We start from the raw sequence: 22,226 nt of genomic DNA on the forward strand, positions 1-22,226 counted from the left end.
AAGGGAGGGGTCGGTTTGCAGGGGTCTTCTTTTGACCTGCTACATATTTTGCTGTGAGGGAGAGACCACTGGAAAATCCACCTCAGAGATCTCTGAATGGGTAATATAAATACTTGATCTGTCTTTGTACTGAATATGCTAAATCCTCTATATAAAATAATGTTCTAAATATCAGAATTGCTTGTTGTATTGATTTTTCATATATCTGGAATGATTGGACACACTGGAAAGGTATTAACATAAGTCACACCTTCTGATTGGAGTGAGCTGTTTTTAATTAGGTTGAACGAGGTACAGAGAAATCCTTTCCATCAAATGGTGACCCCGACGTGATTATGATCCATATTTTGAAAAAGCAAGCATTCTGATCAAGCATTTCAGGAAAACAGTGGCTTAACATCCCGGGAAAATATCAATATAGGGTTTACGGATTACCTTTTTCATAAAAATATCTGCATTGGCTATTCTAAATTATTGTTACACTAACTGGATTCCACAAATGCTGTAATTTATCAATCAAATTTAGGAACCTGTACAAAGCTGGTCTAACACGTGTTTTGATATTTTGGAAAGATTTGTAAAGTGACCGAGCGCGTGTGAGGGTCGTAATTAACCCCAAGACCATTGCCCATGACCGAGCACGTGTGAGAGAAGTGATTAATCTCAAGACCATTGTCAGACCGAATGCATGTGAGGCGAATAGTACATTATTATTATGATAATACTAATTTTCCAAGACCATAGCAAAATGTGTTATTTATACAGAACCGGCGTGTTCTGGGGGAGTCCGTTTTGTACAGAGAGCATTAATGCTCAGGTTTTTGCATTTTATTGTAATATATCTTGAAGGTTTTGGTATAATATGAATTGTGAAAAAATCAGCTAACTAAGATCATAAAAGATTATATAAAATGGGGAAGAAATAACACTGAATTGTCTAATAATAGTAATAGAAATATCCATATTTTGAGTTGAATTTTAGATTCTTCCAATTTATGTTGCTATGTAAATTAGACACAAAGGTTTATGCTATAAATTCAAAGAACAAGGTGAATTTAATGCAAGATTAGGTCATTTTGGGGTAGTATTCCTTTGTATTTTTGTGTTATACTGCTTTATGATCCATAACTTTGCTGTAAGTTTGAGAAGAAGAGAATGAATGTAAATGATTTTTAAATTCACTGTGCAGGGACGCCTGTCACAGTGGAACGGTAATATGTAAGAGTATAGTATATAAATAGAATCAACAGTATTTTGACGCTTATGAAAAAACTGTTTGTGGAAAAATACACCACAAGTTGATGCGCGCAGCTTCTAACCAAGGGTCCGGGTGCAGCCAAATGGCCGCGGGTGTAATTCTGCTGGCACTTTTACTGTCTGAGTGGGCTCTGGAATGTGGCAGGAGAAGTCTGTGAGGAAACGCCGCCCCGTCTGGCAGGCGGAGAATGGTAGATAGCCTAATATTGTTAATAAATGGCAAATTTGGTCATGGAATGTGACCTCCAAATTATTCAATTTATTGGAGAACAATTCGAGTATTAAGCGACGTTTGGCTATTTCACTGAGCATTAGGCTTGCCGTTACCAAATAGCCTATTAGATTATTGATTATATTTGGCTGCATGTGCGGGATCACTGAGGTAATGTTATTTTAAAATAAGAGCCTTTGGCAAGCAAATTCTGAGGAATCGATATTTGATCAAAATGCGTGAATAACATGTTTTTTGGCCAAAACGTGGGATCTTTTCCCTCGGTCTGGCCTACGCCCTGCACCCTAAATTTGCGGCTAGGCCGTCCTGGAACACGGGCGTCAATAGGCCATCGTGAAGTCAGCTCACAGTAAAACAACCATGAAGCCGGGATTAATATTGCATGAAATAAGTCACGCTATGCACAAAAGCGAGTCTGAATATCATCACCGCAGTATTGGAGTAATTATAGTAAACGATTGACTGTTAAATCAAAACAGACATCGACAACCTTTATTTAGTTTTAGTCTGTCTGTCTGTCTGTCTGTTTGTTTGTCTTTTTATCTGTTGGTCGCTCGCAGTGCAAACTTCGCATGTCGTTGGGCAGAGAATGTGTGTGTGTGTTTGTGTGTGTGGGCTGCTGTTTGAGGAAGCGGAGTTTCCGGCAGTTTCCAGCGGAGGGAGAGGATTGCGGACGTTGCGAAACTCTGAGAAAAACGCCGCTGGCAGGTCCGGCTCGGGGGGGCTAAGCAGCTGTACAACAGGTAGACGTGGTTTTCTTTCAGGGCTGGTACAGTACGGGCCAAGGAGGGTCTGACAGCGAGCAGAGCACCAGACGCGACTTGCACCGGGCGGTGGCGAGCCAGCAGCTACCAGAATGAATAGGAGGGTGTTTCACGCTACTTTTGTCTGTTAAGATGAAGTTGGTAATGTACAGTTTGATCCAAGGGGGAACTTGTAACACCAAACTGTCTGTTTTGCTGCTTGTTTAGTCCAGGACCTTGTTTCCTGGATCTGTTGAGAGGTGGAGGGGGGCTGCTCCGTGCGAGCTCCGATCTGTTCAAGGTCTATATGATAAGTGATCTGGGCATGCGCAAAGACTGGGCGTGTCTAAAAACACACCATGTCCAAGAATGTTGTCCCTTGAGAAGGTCAAAGAGGGCAGCCCTTTCCTAAGGGTGGGGCTGCACGAGTGGGGTAGGCTCTTTGAGCAAGGCATTACATCAGGGCAGCGTTGCTTTGGCTGATTATGTAGGCTATAAGTTCCATGTTTGAGTTGATTTGAGTGTGATAATTTGAGATAGATAGGATTTTATGTTACTGCATGAGTGATGGGTAGATGCCGGTAGTAAAATTTGATGTTGTGAATGCATTTAGTGGTGTAAGGAGACAGATAGGATTTAAGTGGGTTGGTATGAGTGATGAAGTTTGTGTAATGTGGGATTTTATGTGGATTGGGAATACAATGTTGATAGTATGGGGCGTGAACGTTCATTGTTTCTATGGAGAATGAAAGCATTGATTATAATATTTAGATTGGCGAAATGGTGCTGTGTTTTGTCGGTGTGGCTGTGATATGGGAAGTGATGTCTGTTACTCGTTTGAGGTGTCAATTGATCTAATGATTATTGATAGTTGTTTGATTAATTTAGACCAAAGGGGGGTCCCCATACATTGTGGAATGCATGGTGAATGAATGCATATAATATAGAATGGACCCAGATGGAAGGTTAAATCTCAGCAAAAAACACACTGACTCAGATATAATAAATTATGAAAAATAAAATAGATTGGAATGGGAAAGTACAGCAGTGGGGAACACTGAATACTGCACATCATTATATAGTAATACGTACTGAATAGAAAGTTTGCAGTGACACATAAAATAACAATAGTTATATGATGAGTTTGTTTAGTTGACAACTTTGCATAAATGAAGGGTTTGTTGATTAACTTGAAAATTCTCTCTGTCGTCCCTATAGAAGAACTAGCTCAGACCCAGGTAAGATACACTATCATTTTTCCGTTTGAGAAAAGCTACACATAGTTAAATTTATACTTAAAGTACGCTGGAGAGGTTTTTAAAAGTATTTATAAATAAGTCAATGCCCTCTGAGGACAGACAGTCTTGAGTTTGCGTTTGGAGTATTTGTGAACAATGTTGGCCCTCACTGTTTTACCTAGTGGGGTTATGCCATCCCCAAAATTACTCAAGTGAACTGCCAGGGGTCTAGCCCGCCCCTCCCCCACTCACAGCACCTTCTGGGGTTACCCTCCGCCTCATTGTTTATTGCCACAAGTCTACAAGGTCAGTGCATTGTCACTCTGTAAGCTATGAATGTTCACTCAGGAGTCATCTTGTTTATGAGGATGCATTGCAATCAAATTATAAAAGTAAACAATTGGATATGTACTCACAGAGTATCTCAAATATTATCTGCCATACAAGCGACTTGTTGTACTAATAAGAATACAAGAAATTATTTTGTCTAAAATACAGGCACATTGTGAAATCAAATGTTTGCAGCACAGGTCCAATCTTGAGTATGTGGGTTTCATTTTTGCATAGTGCGATCTAAGCAAATAGTCTTATGCACTTATATGGGTGCAAATTGGGACAAGGGGGCAACCAAAATATGACGAATTTGGAAATGAATACATGCATTAATGGGGTTAAGTTGTGTTTGTGCTGAGGTTTAATGTTGTCTAAGTGGGTTCCAGGAAAGATATGGGAACAGTTATGCTACTAAATGAACTGAATGTTGTCGTTAGGGGGGTTTCAACTGGGGGTTATGTTAGATTCAATAAGGAGCCAAGTTGAAGTGGGTAAGTTGAAGAATATGTTTAAAATAACTCAAATCACAGTGTTAATGTTGCAGGGAGGAATGGAACTGGAGTAATGAGACGAGCAGGTGGTTTCACATCTCTATTGGAGATGTGAAAAGGGGGATTGATAGATTTCTCTCCCCAATCTATGGTATTTTGATCAAACATTTCTCCATAGGCCCAGGTTGGACTCAACAAGAGGCAGATACTTCAGCATGGCGGCCCTACATGCTGATATGAAAATATGCAATTACAGAGATGATCTTGTCATTTGTTAATTCAAATATATCTTTAATTATGTTTAAATGTTCTGTTCTAGGTCATTGGAGGAGCGGCTGAGTTTGTGTAATGATGAACTTTCTTCATTCCATTAGGAGACGTGCTGACCATGGGAATTAACCATTAGAAGGTTTAGTGCTGTTTATGGCAGGTCTGGGAAACGGATAAGCTGCACAAGGACGGTCATTTAGGATATGGTCGGGGCAGAGGTCACGGAGATCGGCTGACAAAAGGACATTCTTTATATGTCTCTGCTCAGTCACTTAGTCACTTTGGGATAAGGAGAACAACACAGAGTTTATGGCTTTTCTCTAGGAGGCACATTCCACAAAGCACCACAGGATGCAAAGTTTTAGTGAGAAGGATCATAACATTGTATTCATATATATCCTACTGATTGACTGAGTGGGTTTTGATATCTGATATGAAATAAAGTTTAAGAGCATACATTAGATGCGCTGATTTTTCCACAGAGAAAAGAAGACATGCTCAAGTTCACAGCACCAATGAGAGGAACCATGATTCGAATCTCAGACGGCTCGGCGTTGGTCTTTGGGAATATTGGATGCTCAGCAGAATATATATTGGTTATCTTATGAGAATAGAGTGTGTTTAGATCAGTCTGATGTTGTATTTCTGTGTTTTGAATAACTTCAATTTGTCCCACTTGCTGCACGATAGGAGAGTGCTATCATATTTAGATAAATAATAGCCTATGGTTATTATTGTAAGCAAATGGAAAATAAAGGTATAGTCGAATTAGTGGATAAGTGGTAATTGATAAGAGTTTCTCATCCAGGTTAAACAGGGTGAGTTTTTCTCTGTTTTGTTGAATTTAACTTTTGAAACTATCTCTTCTCTTTTTACACTCATAGAGTGGTTTTAGACTAAAGAGATAGTAAGTCTGAACTGTAAGATGTTTAAATCCAGTTTAGACTGGGATTAGCCCAAATATAGCTGAATTTGATTCATATCCAGAATATAGTTTAAGTTTATTTAGTCTAACAATAACCTTACATAATGTTCTAAACTAGGACTTTAATAGGAAAATAGCTAAATTAGCTGACCCAAATTATAAGTTGAAAATAGGAATTTAAAGTAAATATGTTGACAATTGCTTTGGTAGATAGGAACCAATAGATAACTATTTCAAGGAGAAGGTTAGTACTGTGACCTCCAGTGGAAGCCAGGTCACAGGATGTGGACAAGAGGGGGAGAAAAACACGCCGGCCAAATAGGAGTGAGAGAAGGGAGAGATCATATGACCAACCAATACCAGCACAGCAGTGAAGGATGACACTAGATGGAGGAGGAACCATACCGGAAGACAGACGCCCCCAAAGGAAATGTATTTTAAAAGCACAGGAAAAAGAGAAGGGAGGGGTCGGTTTGCAGGGGTCTTCTTTTGACCTGCTACATATTTTGCTGTGAGGGAGAGACCACTGGAAAATCCACCTCAGAGATCTCTGAATGGGTAATATAAATACTTGATCTGTCTTTGTACTGAATATGCTAAATCCTCTATATAAAATAATGTTCTAAATATCAGAATTGCTTGTTGTATTGATTTTTCATATATCTGGAATGATTGGACACACTGGAAAGGTATTAACATAAGTCACACCTTCTGATTGGAGTGAGCTGTTTTTAATTAGGTTGAACGAGGTACAGAGAAATCCTTTCCATCACTGTCCTGAATGTTATTGATAGTGTGGCGCCTGTTAGAACAAAAATGTTATCTGGCAAGCTTAAAGCACCGTGGAGGAATGCTGCCTCTGTCAGAAATATGAAGAAAAACTGCAGGAAAGCTGAGCGTAAATGGCGCAAATCGAACCTGCATGTTCACCACACTATTTACAAAGATAGCCTTCACTCCTACAACCTTGAGCTAAACAAATTGAGACAATCATACTTCTCTGACATCATTAACAAAAATGTAAACAATGCCCGTACCCTCTTTGCCACTGTTGATAGACTGATTAACCCCCGCTATGTGTACCACCTGAATTCCTTTCCACTGATAAATGTAATGAGTTTGCTGCCTTTTTTAATGACAAAATCATCAAGATCAGACAAGCCATCAGTGGCTCCTCACTGAAAAATGATGCGAGTCCACCATCCCCCCCGATCCTAACTAACTCAATAAGTCTGTCTCACTTTAGCGCAATTGATCCAAAAACTTTGGATGAAATTGTGCATGGCCTTTCGTCTGACCTTATACAAATAGTTAACTGCTCCCTCTTGACTGGCACTTTTCCTGAATCTCTGAAAACTGCAGTAATCAAACCCTTACTTAAAAAGCGTAGTCTTGACTTCTCATTACTTAATAACTATAGACCAATATCAAATCTCCCATTCATAAGCAAAATCATTGAAAAGGCTGTTTATCTTCAACTAAACAGATTTCTAACCACAAATAATCTACTAGATAAATTTCAATCAGGTTTCCGTCCCCATCACAGTACTGAGACCGCACTCACAGTTCAAGTATACATACTACTGCATGCGCTGGGACGCGTCATCAGTGATGTTAACTGGGGTCGTGGGGTGTTTCGGGTCTGTCAACATCATACACCCTCGCCCAGTAGACCCAGCCGAGGCCGATTACGACCCCGACCCGCGTCCCAGAAGCAGCCGCTCACGGATCAGCCTTCCTACTCTGTCTGCAACGTTGCCCGCGGAAGGGTTGATCACGCCCAATTCGCTGCAATAGAGTTAGTGCTACACTGCAGTATTGAAAGACCTTTGGTGCATGGAGGTCTAAGGCCCTGTGGGGTGATTCCAGGCCGGGCACCTCCTTCGTCTCACCAGAACCTCCTGCGGAAAAAGGCAATCCTACCATGCCGTACCATGGGCAGGGAGGATGCCTTAAGGAGGCCTGTGCGCTGCACGTCATACACCTGCGGCGAGCACCTAGCTCTAGCCTGAAGGACCACAGGCCGTGCCGATGTTTACGCAGATTTTCAGGAGGCTGATCCGTAGCATTTGTGGATTTCTCCCTCACGAGAGAGCCAGGCTGGGGTGCTAAAACCCATCCCGTACCGGATGCCGTCTCTCCGACCGTCAACTGTCTCTCCAGCTTGTCACCAAACTATACTTGGTTGTCACCTAGTCTATTCCCAAGTGTCACTGGCCAGGGGGAGCCAGGGGTTTCGGTTCAAGTATACATACTACTGCATGCGCTGGGACGCGTCATCAGTGATGTTAACTGGGGTCGTGGGGTGTTTCGGGTCTGTCAACATCATACACCCTCGCCCAGTAGACCCAGCCGAGGCCGATTACGAGCCCGACCAACGTCCCAGAAGCAGCCGCTCACGGATCAGCCTTCCTACTCTGTCTGCAACGTTGCCCGCGGAAGGGTTGATCACGCCCAATCCGCTGCAATAGAGTTAGTGCTACACCGCAGTATTGAAAGACCTTCGGTGCATGGAGGTCTAAGGCCCTGTGGGGTGATTCCAGGCCGGGCACCTCCTTCGTCTCACCAGAACCTCTTGCAGAAAAAGGCAATCCTACCATGCCGTACCATGGGCAGGGAGGATGCCTCAAGGAGGCCTGTGTGCTGCACGTCATACACCTGCGGCGAGCACCTCGCTCTAGCCTGAAGGACCACAGGCCGTGCCGATGTTTACGCAGATTTTCAGGAGGCTGATCCGTAGCATTTGTGGATTTCTCCCTCACGAGAGAGCCAGGCTGGGGTGCTAAAACCCATCCCGTACCGGATGCCGTCTCTCCGACCGTCAACTGTCTCTCCAGCTTGTCACCAAACTATACTTGGTTGTCACCTAGTCTATTCCCAAGTGTCACTGGCCAGGGGGAGCCAGGGGTTTCGGTTCAAGTATACATACTACTGCATGCGCTGGGACGCGTAATCAGTGATGTTAACTGGGGTCGTGGGGTGTTTCGGGTCTGTCAACATCATACACCCTCGCCCAGTAGACCCAGCCGAGGCCGATTACGACCCTGACCCGCGTCCCAGAAGCAGCCGCTCACAAAGGTTCTCACGACATTAGAATAAACTCAGATGCCGGAAAAAATTCAATTCTAGTATTATTGGACCTCAGCGCTGCATTCGACACCGTCGATCACTAAATTCTATTAGACAGGTTAGAAAACTGGGTGGGGCTCTCTGGTACGGCCCTCCAGTGGTTTAAGACGTATCTCCAGGACAGAAACTACTTGATATCCATTGGCAATTACACCTCCGATATAACTCAAATGATATGTGGGGTCCCTCAGGGATCCATTATGGGGCCTGTTCTATTTAACCTATACATGCTCCATTTAGCTCTAATTATGCAAATAAATCATATAGCCTACCATAACTATGCAGATGATACACAACTGTACATAACTCTTTCGTCAGGCGATCATGCTCCCATTGACTCACTCTGTCAGTGCATTGATCAAATTAACGACTGGATGTGTAAAAACTTCCTCCAGCTTAATAAAGACAAAACTGAGGTGATCGTTTTTGGTCCGAAAGAACGACGACTTCAAATTGTAGCCCGCCTCGAGGTTCTTTCCTTGAAGCCAAAGGACCAAGTAAAAAACCTTGGAGTTACTATCGACTCCGATCTTAATTTCAGCTCACACATTAAGTCGGTCAGAAAATCTGCTTTTTATCATCTTAAAAATATTGCTCGGATTAGGGGCTTCATGTCCAATCAGGACTTAGAAAACTAAGTCATGCCTTTATTTACAGTAGATTAGACTACTGTAACAGCCTTTTTTCCGGTCTCTCAAATAAAGAACTTAGGCAACTCCAGCTCATTCAAAATGCTGCTGCGAGGGTCTTAACTAGGACTGGGAGGACTAATCATATTACCCCTGTTCTTAAATCTCTACACTGGCTCCCTGTAGGTTACAGAATTAAATTTAAAATCCTTCTTTTAGCCTACAAATCACTCAACGGCCTAGGCCCACAATACATAGCAGATCTCCTCCCTCGCTATGAACCAACTAGACCTCTCAGGTCAGCTGGGTCCGGCCTAATAGCTGTCCCAAGGATCCACTCGAACCAGGGCAGGGCCGCCTTTACACACTGTGCTGCTGTTAGCTGGAACAACCTGCCTGAGGCCCTCAGATTTTCCTCAACACTTCCCATTTTAAAAAATGGTCTAAAAACTTTTCTGTTTAGCACTGCTTTTAACTGTTGAAATGTCTATTTATCCTATTATTTTCCTGTATTGACCAAATGTGTAGCATCTTACTGCTTTTTTGCTTTATTGTCTTTTTATCTTCTTTTATTCTCTTATGTCTGTAATGTCTTGTGAAGCACTTTGAATTGCTTTATGTATGAAATGTGCTATATAAATCAAATTGACTTGACTTGACTTGACCTGCTTTGACCCCTCCCCTCAAAGAGCTGAACCCGCCACAACAAATTAATGTTCTCCCGATGGCCAATCCCAGACACCATAGCGGTGAAAACACACCGCACGCGTCTCCTGCATGTAAGCTGCGCGGGGCGACCATTTGCGACCTTGTGCGCAGCCAGTTTTCATTAGGACACCATGTTAACAGATCTGTCAGTCCACACCGAATTGCGCGCAGCGCACCGCTCAGCTCAGCTCAGCGGATGCTCAGGGCCGTTCAGGCCAGCCTGGAGTTCTATTTTCCTGCGCGGCCGTCTGCGCCCGTGAGCGACTCTGTCAAGCTGAACAGATCAGATCAGGGCAGACAGGAACTCCGAATCCGGACATTCGTCAAATAAAACCAATTTCAAAGTAAAATAATGTTTATTTATGTTGTTGATTGCCCCCTTTTGAAGTGTGAAAAGAGAGAAAGAGCAGTTGGAGAGGGGGAGCGGCTTCTAGGGGCTCGTTGTCTGCGGAGCAACAAGTAGAGAGCTAGGACTCGCCTTCTCTCTACAACAGCACACACTGGGAAAACGGGAGGAGAACAGACAAATATGATGCAATTGCATTTTATAACGAAGGTAGGCATTAACTGTTATCCCAAACATATTACTTTAGATATTTATGTCGTCATTTACTTACCCATGATAAAGACTGAGAAGGAGATCTGGGGCAAAATATATAGCGGAGGAGCAGAGTGCGCAAAGTGAGCTGCGCTCTCTGTGTGGACACATTTAAGCGACTTCTGCGCGGAGGTGCGCTGCGCGGCGCATGCGTGCAAGTTCCGCGTCCGGTATGTCCCCAGCGTAGGGGTGGGTATGGTGCGGACTGTGTGCGGATGTGTGGACTCGACTGTGATCTATTTGTCAATTGTACTGCAACGTGAGTAGGCTACGTGACCAATTGAGAGCGCATGAGGTAATTAAAAGAAATTGGAAGGAATAAGAACTGTTTCTGTAGCCTACCTCCTCTACCTGCTACCTCCACTTTGAGACCTTGGATTAATTGAGGAAAGATCGATAATAGCTGAGTTTGTGGCGCTGGACGAAGCAGAAAGACATGAACGACATGAAAGCAGCCGCACTGGCACGCATGTGTATGTCTGTCTGTGAGAGAGAGAAGGAGACGAGTTTGGACACCTTGGAGGATCAGGGGTATGTGTCCTGGGGCCGGATTCACAAAACCTTCTTAAGAAAGAAAATCTTCTCAAGTGCCATTTTTTTCTTAACTTTGGTCTTAAGAAAAAAAAATTGGATAAAATGCTATTCTCAAAAAAAATTCGTATGTATTTTCTTAACTTTCTTCTTATGTTTCTTCCTAAGAATAAACTTAAGAATAAATGGTATTCTTGAAATAAAAGTTCTCAGATTAGTTCTTGATTTTTTTCTTAACTTTAAGACCACCCTTCACCTGTCTTAACTCATTCATGGCCAGTTTAGGACTGCCAATATTTAGCACAGGCCAAAGATTTTCATAATTGTTGGTCATCTTTCAAGACCCACAGTAAATTATCTATTAGCACCAGAGTGATTTGCAATACCTCAAAATGAAGATGTACGTCTCTGGGTTCACCAGGGAAAAAAAAGTGAGCTTTTAGCATGTTCTGTACTCTACTTGTAGCCATTTATATACACCCTGTTTTCACCAAAAAGGTCTCTCTGAGAAAAGAAATTGCAGAAAATGGCATTTTTGTACAGCACACAATCTCAGGCAGAACTCGCTCTCAATTCTTTTATTTTGAACTGTATTGACATCAGACATGTAAATATTATTCGTTATGACACAAATGACAAAATATATATATATATATATATATATACATGAAGTGCTTTACATTCAACAATACAGTTTACTCAGTGTGAGTGAGTGTGCAGACAGACACACAGACAGACAGACAGACAGACAGACACACACACACACACACACACACACACACACACACACACAGAGAGAGAGAGAGAGTTCTGTCCATCGCACCTCCTTCCAAGGGAACACTATTGATCGCCCCGCAAATTAGCATAGGAGGGGAACACCCATCTGGTCTGAGATCAGCGTCTAGCCTCCTCTGCCTCGCATCGTTTTCCTCCTCTCATTCGGGCTGGGACGAATGCTGCGACACAGGAATGGGTCGGGCTTGGCTTTGGGACCAGGCGCTGGAACCGGATCGATCATGTTCGTCATGGGTTTGACTACTGCAAACAATCCAGGTTCGCCCTGCAGCAAGGCGAGCAGTGCAGCGCGCCGAGGGGCGTTTCAATGGCGTTTCTCCTCTCTACAAGGAAGCGCGTTTCTCTGTTTTTCCTCCTGCTAATTTCAAAACAACAGCTGCGGTATGTGTTTGATCGCGTGTTGTCGGCTTGCCTTTGAGGCAGGGACCTGATACTATGTCACAGGCTGGGGAAGTGTTTGAACTACGCGCTGCACTAATAAAAACAAAAACACGTCAAACACGTCTTTGGCGTGGATGGCTATTTCTGATAACACGTCAAAGACGTCTTTGGCGGTAAATGAGTTAAACTTCCTACAGTGAAAAGGTAAGCCTCCAATTTATTGTAAAGCTGTTTTTGGTGTAGGGCGAAGTAGGCCTCTGTCTCATGTCTGTTGAAAATAAGCTAGCACATTTTACAGTTAGCAAACCGCAAAAAACATTGGTAACACTTTCTTTGAAGGGGTGTTCATAATGCTGTCATGACCACTGAGCTATATAAATAGGTCATGGCACTGTCATAACCATGACACCTGTCTTGAACAATAAAGAGGCTTTATTAATATTTATGACTGTTGTCATTAAGTGACATTCGGTAAATTATGTCACTGTTAATGCACAATTACATAGTTATAAAACCATTTGACAGTGTAATTGCACTTAATGACATGTTGTCAATGGTAAGGGTAATGTAATGTTGTGACCTAAAGCTAAATCGTTAAGGTTATGTTGTCAGGTTAATGTCAAATTGTCATAACGAAGACATCTCAAACAATGTCAACTTTGCATTAACAGTGACATAGTTTACTGAATGACACTTAATGACAAGTCATAAACATTCATAAAGCCTCCTTAATGTTCATGACAGGTGTCATGTCATGGTTATGACAGTGTCATGACAGCATTATGAACACCCCTTCAAAGAAAGTGTTACCCAAACATTTAAATATTTTACTTCTGTTGTTGTAGTTGTGTTGTAGCCCTAAATAGGCTTTCCCCTATTTTATTTTTTTTTGTAGATGGAAGCACTTTGGGTTGCAGCTATGGAGGAAAATCCACCACCAAGACCACTGAGAGTCAGAATGGATCCTCTTACACTTGCCGATCATATCTTAATTAGACAGTATAGGCTTCCTATAGCAATCTTGTTCCTTGCAGATATGCTAAAGGATGACCTGCAAAGGAATACAGGCAGATCATCACCACTTCCTGTGGCTCTACAGATCATGGTTGCCTTAAGATTTTTTGCTTCAGGGACTTTCCAGATGGTGTTAGGGGGCACTGTAGATGTGAGTCAATCCTCTGTTAGCCGGATTGTCAGGGATGTCTCAAATGCATTGTGCAGAAGGGCAGGGCAGTTCATCAAGTTTCCAGCAACGGCTGCCGAATGCATCAGAACCAAGCAGCAGTTCTTTGAGATTGCAGGATTTCCCAATGTGTTGAGAACAGTTGATGGGACCCATGTTGCAATCAAAGTAGGTTCACATGGCAGAATATATAGTGTATTACTTACTTAGACCCTTTTTCATTTTCTAAATAGCAAGCCAGCATGAAGTATTTTTAAAGATTGTTTTTAACCAAATATTGATGTTATGGTATCATGATACTTTTACATTACTGGCATACATTACAAGTGTATTTCTTTCATAGGCACCACATAAGGAGGAAGATATATATGTGAACAGGAAAAACCTGCACTCCATAAATGTGCAAGTGATCTGTGATGTCACAGACCTTGTAGCAATGTGGCCAGGGAGCACCCATGACTCCTTTGTCCTGTTAAACTCAGGCACAGGAAATAAATTCAGTAATGGACAAATGCCGGATGGATGGCTGTTAGGTATATAACTTTGAATGTGTTTAAAGCATTTTTACATTTCCACAAATAAGCCTCTCAATAAAGTTTTGATTGTCTTTATGCCACAGGTGATAGTGGCTACGCCCTTAGACCCTGGCTGATGACGCCAATCCTACACCCAACCACAGGCAGAGAGGCGCTACAGCCAGGCACAACGCAAAACCCGCAATATTGTGGAAAGATGCATTGGGGTAGTTAAATCCCGCTTCCGGTCCATCGATCATTCAGGAGGAGTGCTCCAGTACACACCTGAAAAAGCCTGCAAAATAATAACCTCAGCCTGCATACTCCACAACATATGCACAATGTACCGGATGCCGCTCCCCAACATCCCTGACAACCGTGACCCTGAGGAGGATGGAGGCCCAGTCCCTGGCCCATGCAACACTGGCATCAAAGCCAGGAATGACCTCATTAGAAGGAGGTTCACCTAAGGGGTTTTCAAAGTCTGAGGCTGTGGGCCTCACCTCAGACACCTATGGGATCAAGGGTTTTGTTTTATGTGATCTCTGTTTCATAACTTATATAATTACCAATATAATGATTTTTCACTATCATTCACTGAGCCTCCCAATGGAAGCCTACCTTTAAATAGTGCATGTGTTAATTTCAATCACAAATATAAAACTCAAAACATGATGTTGTATTTGAAAGAACATAATTCACTGTATATTTGATTATCTGTACTTTTATTTAATAAATAACATAACGGTGTACAGTTACAGTATAATAAATACATAAAACTAAACTAGATGTTTACATGAACTCATTGCTAAAGTACAGGCTCAACACATACTGGAGAAATGGAATATACAAAAATAAATAAATAAATTGCAATGCTCTGGCAGACCACCATAAAACAAACTACATGTAGAAGTTTTTCTTTTTCATTTCAAGTTTCTCTTTGGCAATCAGCAACTTGTCTTTCTCTACTTGAAGAAGCTCCTCTTGGACCTTTCTCAGTAATGACACCTCCTTTAGCAGTTCTCTCTGGAGCATCACCATCTCCTGAGTGTCAGTCTTCCCCCTCACCGTTGAGGACTGGAAAAGGGTGTCTGGGAGAATCTGGGACAGCATGGGCTCCTCATTCTGTTAAAAAGAAGAACAATAAATAAAAATCAGTGAAGTCCACTATGTTACAGTAGATGTCAATGGTATTATATACTGAGTATATACCATTGACATCTATAGCCTACATGTAAGCTTGCATGTTTGCATAGTTTAGAGTGATTATGTTTGACAACAACCTACCTCTGATCCTTCAGCACAGAAGTCCTGTCCATTTAGTAGTGCCTCAGCCTCTTTTAGGTCCGTGGGGACGAGGTTATACACGTTGATAGTTCCTGAGGGATGGAGAATAACGTTACATCTCACACACATTACAGTGGTACCCTGCATCACACATTATGTTCGATGTTAACAGCAGCTGTTGTTCGTGTTGGTCTTTCAAACACATCATGGTGCCAATGTTACTACTGTAGCACTGTTCAGTGTGTGTTGGTGCTATTGCGTGTGTATACGAGGGAACATACACAGCCTGGTATACACACGCAATAGCACACAACACACACTGAACAGTCTGCTACACTACGTAGCGTTAGTAAGTAGTCTAGCTATAAACGGGATCATGTCTATGTTCCCCGGGTTCTATGTTCCCCGGGTTCTATATTCCCCGTTTTTCACTAACCCTAAACCTAACCTCCCCCAGACCCTAACCCAAAACCTAACCTCTCCCACCCCCCACGCCTAAACCTAACCTCCCCCAGACCCTAACCCAAAACCTAACCTCTCCCAGGGAACATAGCGGGGAACATAGGACCCTATTTGGGAAAAGCGGGGAACATAGGACCCGGGGAACATAGGACCCGGGGAACATAGGGATGACTCCCTATAAACAAAGCTAGACTACTTAGCGTTAGCGGACACCGCAACAAAGTAACGATGCTAACGTAGCATTATAGCTGTTAGTAACAGCTAGCTTACGTTAACATCGTAGCATTAAGCTAACGTTAGCTGTAAATTACAGCTAACACGTTAGCTTAATGCTACGATTACAGCCTGTAATAACAGCTAACAGCTAGCTTACGTTAGCATCGTAGCAGTTAGCCCCCAATGTTAACGTTCCTGTTCGCTCAGTTGCCTCTCCACAGTCTCCAGTATCAACGCCTCCTCGGACTCCTTCCACCGCGGTTTCCCCGATGATGCCAAGCACTTTCTCTTCCAGACTATCCAGGCGGATATTTGAAACTCCACCTCCAGTCTTTTTTATTTCTCTGGCCCTCTCCGCTCCCTTCTTTTTTACTTGTGACTTTAAGTCAGCCCATTTCTTTTTGATACCATCGCTGTCTCTAAGCATCCCTCCCACCGATGACACTGCCTCAGCCACTTTGGCCCATCCCCTTATCTTGTTATCGGCTGTAACGCCAGCATTATCCATTTTTCCTAACAGTAATCTTTTTCTTACAATAATTTCTTCCGTCATAACTTCAAGCTCCTGCCTGGTGAAGTTTTTTGACCTCTTGCTATTATCCATGTTTGTTTTTAGGCAGAGTGAGACGACTGATACAGCTACGCTTCCTTCTCATTATTTTCCCGCGATATGGATTTGTATCTTCAGACAGGCCAATCAACCCATCAGTTAAAAAAAAGAAAGTATTAAGTCTGTCTCGAGAGATTACAGACAGGCAGACAGACTATCATTGACAAACGTATTTCTTTTTTATTAAATTAAATGTTGATTTCAGTCTTCTAGCCTCAATGCTAGCAAGCATAAACTGTAACCATATTATTAACCATAATAAATTCAGGCCCTATCTTAAGAAGTTCTTAAGTAGGAAAATGTAAGAAGTTCGTAAGAAATGAGACTGTTCCTAAGAAAATATTGAGGAATTGCACTTAAGAACCTTCTTAGGAACTTCCTAAATTTTCCATTGGTGAATCCGGCCCCTGGTCGCTGCACTAGTGCCTCCTCTAGTCAGTCAATAGCATGCTAGTGCATGCATGATCCACCCAGGCGCCACATCCTGCCAGTGAAACTCCTCGCTGTCAGGTGAAAAGAAGCAGCTGCCAACTGCACATGTACAAGAGGGAGCATGTGCTAGTCTACAACTCCCCAGATCGGCAGAGCGAGTGGAAACTTGATTAAAAAAAGAAACATGGGCTACATTTGTGATTTCATTCTTTTGCAGCAAACATTTTGATGTTTGATAGACGTTGATCCGACGACCTGCAGCAATGTGGAAAACCATGATTAAAAAAAACATGTAAAGTTGAGACGTCAGAGTCGTCCATAGTATACATGTAGCTGCTACCTGCATCTGACCTTAACTTTTTATTTAAATATCAGTTCAAAGCAGCTTCCCAGGTTGTTTTGATATGAATGTTATAAAAATGTTCTGTTCATTTGGATCGGCATTGGACCTCCATGTTGTGCACGCCTTCGGGCGATCCATCAGGCGCCGGCTGGGTTGAAGCAGTACAGTATGATTTTTCATGTTGACTGTTCCCAAGGTGATTTTCAATAGCAGAACGTGTCTGTCATGGTTACACTCAACACTACCATGGAGATGACCTGTAGCCCACCGCTGGTTGTCTGGAATAAGAAACCCGGCCAGGGGCGATGACTCACTTGCTTGGCGTCCACCCCGCAGCGACCTTGGTAGTGACCTTGGCCCGTGGTTTTGTCAGTCAGGTGGCGTCCTCCTCCTCCAATTGGGTGAGCATTGACTTTCAGCTGACAGGACAGCTCTCTGAAGCAGCTGCCTGGCCTAGTCTCCTCCAGGACAGAGCTGCCTGCTGGCTCAGAGTGAAAACACACACATGTTCCTTCCCCTCACCTCCACCTCCGGGTCCACTGTCTGACCCCAAGCATCTACGTCACAAATGGCAACATCTTCGATGTAGCACGTTTTTGTTCTCTATTTCAGGTTGGGGTTTGGAAATAAGGTTGCAATATTTACCTCAGGATGTCATTATGAAATGAATTTTGATGGCATAGTAGAAGCCTAATGTAGACAAGATGTTGATTGATTTGAATTTGGTGTATTCCATCTGTGCTTTCTCAGTGGTTGTCCTTTATGCGTTTCCAAGTATGACTAGTGCCCAATTGTGCAGGCATTTTCAGTTGGTGCTCCCAGCCGAAGGCCTGTCAGCTGGCTGCCATACCAAAGAACAAGGGAAGGGATGCTGCTTTAGAGAAACAGATGATGTCTATACTTTAAAACCTTTAATTGGTTTAAGTTATGTTAAGTTTAAGTATCTTGAGGTAAGTTTCTAGTTAAGTATATTAAGTGAAGTTTCTAGTTAAGTAAGTCTCCTGCCGCCAGCTGAATGGCCCAGGTGCCGACTGAAGATTACAGATTGCATCTGTAAGTCAGAAATGGCTCCATCTTTGATTTATCACATTTATTCGTCTCTATTGGGGTTTGGAGATAAAGGATCTACAATATTTGTATGGATGTCACAATGTCTATGACATCCTCAGTGCCTATGATAAGATGATTTTGGTCAATAATGATCTCACTGATGACCACTGATGATGTCATATATCTGGTCTCAGTCTCCTTAAAGGACGGCTTTCCCGTGGGGAATATGAATATATATTAAATCTCACGCCCCTAAGGTTTTCGAATCCGTTGAAATTTTTGAAATTGGTTGTTCACTGCCAGAGATATCAACCATCTCTCACATTATTTCCATGACGCTCTGACGCAAAACGCGTCGGGGCGACAAGTCCAGCCTTGCGGAAGTCGAGCACCTATGAACTACAGTGTTGTGGGCCTGTGCCGCAATGGTCCCGCCTCTAGAGGTCCTCCACGCCCCTTCAGAGGTCTTGAAGAAAAACAAAAGGCAGCCATCTTTTTCCACCGCCTAGCCTATGGTAGCTAATATTAGCTTCCCATAGCTCCTTGCAAAGAGACCATATCAGCAACCAATTTCAAAAATTTCAATGGATTCGAAAACCTTAGGGGCGTGAGATTTAATATATATTCATATTCCCCACGGGAAAGCCGTCCTTTAATAAACTTGTGTCTATGGGGTATCTACTACTATACCAATATCCGTAATATGAAGAAATAAACACAGATTACAGGAAGGGCAGACTGATGATCATTGAATGGCTTATCTACCTTACATCTGGCGATGGCAGGTAGGCCACTCTGGTAGGTAGCTCTCTTCAAGGCTAGCAGGTGAGGTCCCTTCCCTGGACCAGCTCAGACGGTCGGGTATATGTGAGGGAAACCAAGCCAGGCTTCACAGGTTCATGGTGCCCCATGAAAACGGGACTGAAAACAAAAGCGGTGTGTGTGCACTACCCCAAAAAGGTAGACTCCAAAATCGTCTCGGGCTGTCCTGCAGCTCTCCGCCATTACAAATTATACTACATAAAGTAAAATAGTTTATCTCAAGCCTAACACCATGAAACTACATGAAGTGAAATAGAAGCAGTTCCTGAAGAGTACCGTAATTAGCCTAGGTAAACCCAGCCACCACGTGACCTGCTCTCTCAGTTCCCAGTCACTATCGTCTAGCGAACGGGCCATTCAGAACGATTTCCGCGGCGGTTTAAAGACTCCCGCAGACCCGCAGCCACCCCGCAGCCAATGAGTGACGGCGTGACTGCCAACATCAGTCCTGCCGTGATCGGCCAATCAGAGAGTGCGTCTTTGTCAATGACGTGTAACAGCTGCTGCGGCTAAAGCACTGGTAGCCATTAGCTTTTCGTCATTTCAAAGCATAGCTCCCGAGCTAGCTACTAGCTATGGCTATGGCTATGAACAGCAGCAGCTTCAGCTTCGTTGATGAAAATCAAGTTAGAGCAGCGATCAGTTCAGTTCTAGCAAAAATAGACTCAGTCACTGCAATTAAACCAGAACAAGAGCGTGCACTAGTGGCGTTTCTCGGGGGGAAAGATGTATTTGCCGTTCTCCCGACTGGGTTTGGGAAAAGTTTGATCTATCAACTGGCTCCATTGGTGATTAAGACGATTTTTCCCACGAGAAACCCTATTGTTATTGTCGTCTCGCCGTTAAATGCGCTAATGGAGGACCAGATACGCGAGGCTTCTAATCTGGGAATCAAGGCGTTAAAGATCGGTGGGGTGAATGATACAGACGAGGACTTAATACATGGACGCTGCGAGCTTGTGTATGCAAGTCCAGAGGTCTTGCTGAAGAAACAGTGGCGAAGTATGCTGGCATCGGTGGTCTACCGTCAGAACTTGGTCGGGATTGTTATCGACGAGGGACACGTAACCCACAAATGGTAAAGACAAACTAATTGTATTTCAAGATCTACAGATTAGCGTTATGAATGTTTTAGATTAACGTTATGAATGTTTGAGGCTCTAAATCCACATGGAGATTATATTATTGAGTGTCTTATTATTCATCAACAGGGGGAATGGTGCGAAAGGGGAGACTGCCTTCAGACCAAGCTTCGCAAAGCTGGGGGATCTTAGATCCATAGCCAAACAAGGTAATGTCTTCATAGCATTGTGATGTTGATGTAATGCATTATGGAAGATAGATGCTGGTTTAACATAATGAAAATATACGCTTCTGGGGCGGCATTGTGTTTTGCCAAGGCAGGCAAGCTAGCTAGCTAGCTAGCAACCTAGCCTTAGACTAAACTACCAGAAACTGTGGTGTTCAGCTAATGTCTTCATAGCACCTTTTATTAAATTATATATAAACAATACAATGATGATGATTATAACTGAAGATCACTTGGGCTCACTTGATAATGCAGTATTGATTTGTGTGTGTGTGTGGGGAGGAACTACACCACGTTGTAGCCTATGTACTGTGTGTAGTGAATAGTGCTTGTATGTATCATTTTGGAAAATACATTGTAATCCCATATCTTTCCAAGCCCTAGGGGTACACGTACCCCTGGTTGGGAATCACTGCTCTAGATGATGCGCCTCGCAAGACACGCGCCAGAGATGCGCATCTCATGCCGTTGCATTATTATTATTACTTATGCTCACTTTCAATGTGTTTAAGAATATTTGTTTGAGTAACTAATTGTCTTTCTGTTGCCCAGGTACACCAGTGATGGCTCTGACAGCGTCTGCAGACATGGAAACCAGAGAACAGGTCAGCAAACTGTTACACATGGACACTGCAGAACAAGTGATTGTGAGCCCAAACAGACACAACATCAGACTAGGACTGGCCACGCCGAAAAAACAACAGAAAGAATTTGAATGCCTGGACTGGATTGTGGACGAAGTAAGAGCGAAGGCTACATCAATGATGCCGATTATCATCTACGTGCGCTCCATGGCTGCAACAGGAGCAGTGTTCTGCTACCTAAAACGTAAGCTGGGTCCAGATGCCTGGGTAAAGAGGGACCCAGATCACAAGTTGGAAAATCAGCTTATCTCAATTTTCCACTCATGTACACCCGAACATGAAAAGCAGAGACTGATTTCTTCACTGAATGGACAGGGCAGCTGCAGAGTAGTGGTTGCCACAACTGCACTCGGGATGGGACTGAACTTCCCAAATGTATCACATGTGGTCATGTATGGGGCACCTGAGGACACTGAGGCTATAGTCCAGCAGGTTGGCAGAGCTGGCAGAAATGGAACGCAAGCACACGCGATTCTGTACAACACAAGGCAGTCAAAGCACGTGGATCAGGCCGTCAAGACAGTGCTTCGGGCAGGCCTAACTAGCTGCTTCAGAACAGCCCTGTATGGTAAATATGAAGCCGATGTAAAAAGTCTAGAGCCAGGCCATCTCTGTTGTACTGCTTGTCATAAATCATGCACATGTGATGTATCAGGTGTCTGTGTAGAGCCAGTGCCCAGGTACGAAAAGCTGCAGAAGGATACGTGTGTACCTCTGCGAACCAGAGAGCTACGGGATGGTGATGCTGGCTTGCTCACCGACATGTTGTTGGAGCACATGAGAGTTGATCTTATAAAGAGGCCACGCCTTAGCATAACCCACGCTGTCATTACTGGATTTGACTTTCAACTCATTGATGCCATTTTGAAACACTCGCATGCCATTTTTGACATGGACTACATTCGCAAGCACCTTCCAGTGTTCAGCCGCAGACAAGCATTAGAGGTCCTACAAATAATCTATGATATGTTTGGGGATTTTGAAATGCCATCTGTTACCTTTCCAGAGGAGACCTTCAAACAGCCTGACATGTATTACCTTGACCATTTTGATGCTGAACCAAATCACCAGTCCAGCTCCAATGATTGATTTG

Source organism: Poromitra crassiceps (genome assembly GCF_964638095.1).
Source record: "Poromitra crassiceps genome assembly, chromosome: 9".
Taxonomy (NCBI): domain Eukaryota; kingdom Metazoa; phylum Chordata; class Actinopteri; order Beryciformes; family Melamphaidae; genus Poromitra; species Poromitra crassiceps.